Genomic DNA, 4473 nt, shown 5'->3' with positions numbered 1-4473 from the left:
GATAGGAGCTGTCTCATGGAAATATAATGTAAGTCATATACGTAATTTAAAGTTTTCTAGTAGTCACATTTTTTAAAAAGTAAAAAGAGTGAAACTGTCATTATATATCTTATTTAACTCAATATATCCAGAATATTATCATTTCGACACGTAATCAATATAAAAATATTTTACTTTCTTTGTACCACGTTTTCAAAATCCATGTGTATTTTATGTTTACAACATATCTCGATTCAGATGTTAAATTGACATCAAAATACTTGAACTGTATTAGATTTCAAAAAATTCATAGTTGAAAAAGTAGATCCACATACCCAAGTTGTTCCAAATATACTTAAAAATTTTCAAATAACTGAATCAAATATGAAAATTATTTTCTTTTAATATTTGCATTCACATTGACAACACTTGTTCACCTTTTTTTTTTTTTTAAAGATTTTATTTATTTATTTTTCCCCCCAAAGCCCCAGTAGATAGTTGTGTGTCATAGCTGCACATCCTTCTAGTTGCTGCATGTGGGACGCGGCCTCAGCATGGCCGGAGAAGCAGCGCGTCGGTGCGCGCCCGGGATCCGAACCCGGGTCGCCAGCAGTGGAGCGCGCTCACTCAACCACCAAGCCACGGGGCCGGCCCTGTTCACCTTTTTTAAGAAGAATTGATTTGACTTTGAAGCAAAAGCATATCAAGCAGCCATCATGCTTTGCAGTTCAATCTCAGAGGGTATGCGGCTGATGCCACACAAGGAATTGCATTTTCTCCGGTCACAGACCCTATAAGATTTAGGTATGTCCTTCATATTTTCTTGGATTTACAGTGGTTTCAGCAGTGTGCTACAGTTTTTAGGATTATATAAGAAAACTGGTATCTCTTGGATTGGATAATGTGGGAAAAACAACATTGCTACACATGCTAAAAGATGACAGACTTGGAAAACATGTCCCAACGTCACACCCCACTTCACAAGAACTAACTATTGCTGGCATGACCTTTACAATTTTGATCTGGGTGGACACGTTCAAGCTCAGAGTATGGAAAAACTACCTTCCTGCTATCAACGGCATTGTATTTCTGGTGGATTGTGTGAACCATGAAAGGCTGTTACAATCAAAAGAAGAACTTGATTCACTAGCGATAAATGATAGCATTGCTAATGTGCCTACTGATTCTTGGAAATAAGATCGACAGAACTGAAGCCACTGGAGAAGAGAGGTTACGAGAGATGTTTGGTTTATATGGTCAGACAACAGGAAAGGGCAGTGCATCTCTGAAAGAACTGAATGCCCAACACTTAAAAGTTTTCATGTGCAGTGTTCTCAAAAGAAAGATTACGGAGAAGACTTCCGCTGGATGGCGCAGTACATTGATTAACACCAACCCGCATTGGTTCCATTCTCACCATTCAGGCCTACCCAGAGATTGGATCATTCAAAATGCATAACTTGAATTAACAGACTTTTGTTGGTTATAAAACAGACGTTTCTTAGATTGTTGATAGTGTATCAACTTAATTTGAATGAGAATTGAAAACTGATTCAAGTAAGTTTGAATATCATAATGTTAGCATTCTAATTTCATAAAAATAATTAATTTTTACAGTTTATAATCTGACATTAGCCTCAGCGCCATATATAAAGAGCAACTTTCCAGCAGGACATTTGAAGCACTCTTTAACACGAAACTAAAAGTATAAGCCATATTTAAAAGGTCATCATGTTAAAATTTTTATGTACTTTTTGGAACTAGTTTTTAAATTTTAAATTATAAGTCCACCTATCTTAAGTGTACAGCTAATAATTAACTTATTGATGATTGCATGATGCCTTACAGTTTTTTATAATATTTTTTCTTATGTAAATGTCATGCAAAAAAACAAACTGTAATGTTTGACATCCTTTAAAAAAGCGTATCAATTTCAAAACTATGTCTGTCAAAGTTTAGTAAAATCACTAATTTATGATAATTCAGTGTTAACTTCAAATTCAAATGGGTATTGCATAAATTGAAAGCAACTGTATGTTGGTCAGAGGGTACAAACTTTCAGTTATAAGATGAATAAATTCTGAGGATCTAATGTACAGCATGGAACTATAGTTAACAATACTGTATTGTGTACTTGAAAGTTGCTAAAAGAGTAGATCTTAAATGTTCACAGCCCCCCCCACCCCAAAAAAGGTAATGAAGTAAAGTGATGGATGTGGTAACTAACCTTATTGTGGTAATCTTTGCACAATCATCACTTTTTACACCTTAAACTTACACAATGTCATACGTCAATTATATCTCAATAAAGCTGGGGGGAAAAAAAGAAAAGCAACTCTCAATTTATCATTAACAACAAAGTGTTCTTCAATTTTTTTCTATTTTTTCAGCCAATTTACATAACACCATTGATTACAATTAAAATATTCTGCATATTAATTCATGTTAGAAAAATGTGTAAAATCATTATTGACGTATTATGAAAAATTTCAATATCAACATTAATTCTCATACCTATACAGCTAGCTTGCAAATAAGCTTTTCTGTTCCTTGGAGCTTCAAGTTTTGCTTGTTCATATGCAGTGTGATATGAGTGAGAAAACGTAAATCATACTGCGAGGTTTTGTCTTTGATTATTGAAAATTCAGCATTCTTTTGTTTCAAGAAAATCTTGAATTGGAATTAACAATAAAGTAAATCTTTGTAAAATTCTTTTGTAATTCAACCTATGAGCATTGGTAAACAACATGAGATCACTAAATTCAGTGTCTTCTACTTCTTTGAACAGTTCCATCAACCGGTGCTGATTCATAGCATTTGCGTGTATAAATTGAACCATTTTTTTGGGAAACAATAAGGGAAACATCAGGCTCTTGTTTTAAAATTCCTATAAATCCAGATTTTTGACCTACAGCTGAAGCACCTCCATCATGATAGAAACTTTTTTTTTTTCATATTTAGCGGAAATTCTTTGACAGTCATAAAATGTTCAAATATATCTATGCCAGAGTCTGACTTTTCAGTCTATGAGTTGACAACACTTTTTCATAAATTTGGAAGTCCTTTGAGACAAAACATACTCAAAGTATTAATTGGGCATGACTCATCCAAAGAAAAGTACTTGCAATCTTTCAAATTCTGAATCAACTGATCTTTGATATTCTTAAAAAGGGCTTGTATTCTATGGGCAATTATTTGGTGACTTCACTGAAGATATTTTACTTTTTCTAAAATATGATTTTTACTCTTTTCCTAATAATTCTATAACAACATTTCCATCACTGAAATAATAATTTCTTTTACCATCTAATAATAACTTTTTTGTGTGTGCAGGAATCTAAACTATTTAATAGCTAGCTAAAGTCACAAGCTCAGATTCTGTTAAATATAATTTTTTAAAATTTTATTGGATGTTTATTTCTGACTTCAGTCAACTAATTTAGTCTATTCTTTTCAAATCTTTTTTGACTGTTGAGAGGAAACATCAAATTCACTATATATTTGCAGAAAATGTCTTCAATATTGTCTACTTTATTATCGTAAAGAAACTTTATACATCAAGCAAACAGCTTTTCTGTTTTGCTCTGCCCCAACAAATTGCAATTGTCATTCATTGTGAAATTTGAGGCATATCTTCTTCCAGTCTTTTTTTTTTTTCTTTACCACTGTGGTTATAGGACTAGCTTCTGCATCTCCATTTGATTCTACACCACTAGTATGCCCTAGTTTTAAACTTAAAATTTTGTCCATACATAATTGTAAAATTAGAACAATAATATAATTATATTATAATTAAAATAATAAGTATTTGCATTTAATTACCAATTACAATTTATACAAGTATCGCTGTAACTTGTGCTATCTGCATAAACATTGAAATAATTACATTACAATGTTACACTGGTGTGTAGGAAAAATCATTTAAATCATTTTGTTGACACCAACTAGATTGGTGTTTATGTGAAATACTAGAAAAGACACACACCCACAGTGCACACTACAACATCACAATAACATCTTACATGATGCAACAGTTAAAGCTAAATGTAGTCCTTTCAAAACACTAGGGCTGTATGTAACAGAAAAATATTTTACATTGGTTCAATTTTTAAATTTCAATATAAATTAGTTACAATTAAACTGAAATTAAAAATTCAGTTCCTCAGTGGTGCTAGCCACATTTCAAGTGCTCAGGAGCCCATGTGGCTAGTGGTCACTGAATTTGACACAACAGCCTGAAACCACACATGCTTGGTCCTGGCTTGCTTTTGCACCCCAACTTTGACCTTCGGTTTGCTATGCATTTGATTCTTTATCCTTCCTGATGGACATTAACTTGGACTCATCTCGTTGTCCCTCACTGCTCTCAACTAAATCAGACTATCACGCTTTAGCTTCAGCTTTTTGGTCCCACCCTCTGGAAGTCGTTACTTGGTTAGTGTTTCTCCCAGTCCAGCCTGACTCCCCTGGAAGGGGGTGGGAATAGGATGGGGC

The 4473-nt window shown here is 33.5% G+C and overlaps 1 pseudogene; it reads left to right on the top strand.

Moving 5' to 3' along the window:
* Positions 1-785: 785 nt before the first annotated feature.
* Positions 786-1407, top strand: LOC101388569 (small COPII coat GTPase SAR1B pseudogene; annotated as a pseudogene).
* The last annotated feature ends 3066 nt before the right edge of the window (positions 1408-4473 follow it).

Source organism: Ceratotherium simum, chromosome 7, assembly GCF_057802395.1.
Source record: "Ceratotherium simum simum isolate JZ-2026a chromosome 7, ASM5780239v1, whole genome shotgun sequence".
In the NCBI taxonomy this organism is placed as follows: Eukaryota; Metazoa; Chordata; class Mammalia; order Perissodactyla; family Rhinocerotidae; genus Ceratotherium; species Ceratotherium simum.
Note: the sequence above shows the minus strand (reverse complement) of the source record. Positions and strands in the feature narration are given on the sequence as shown.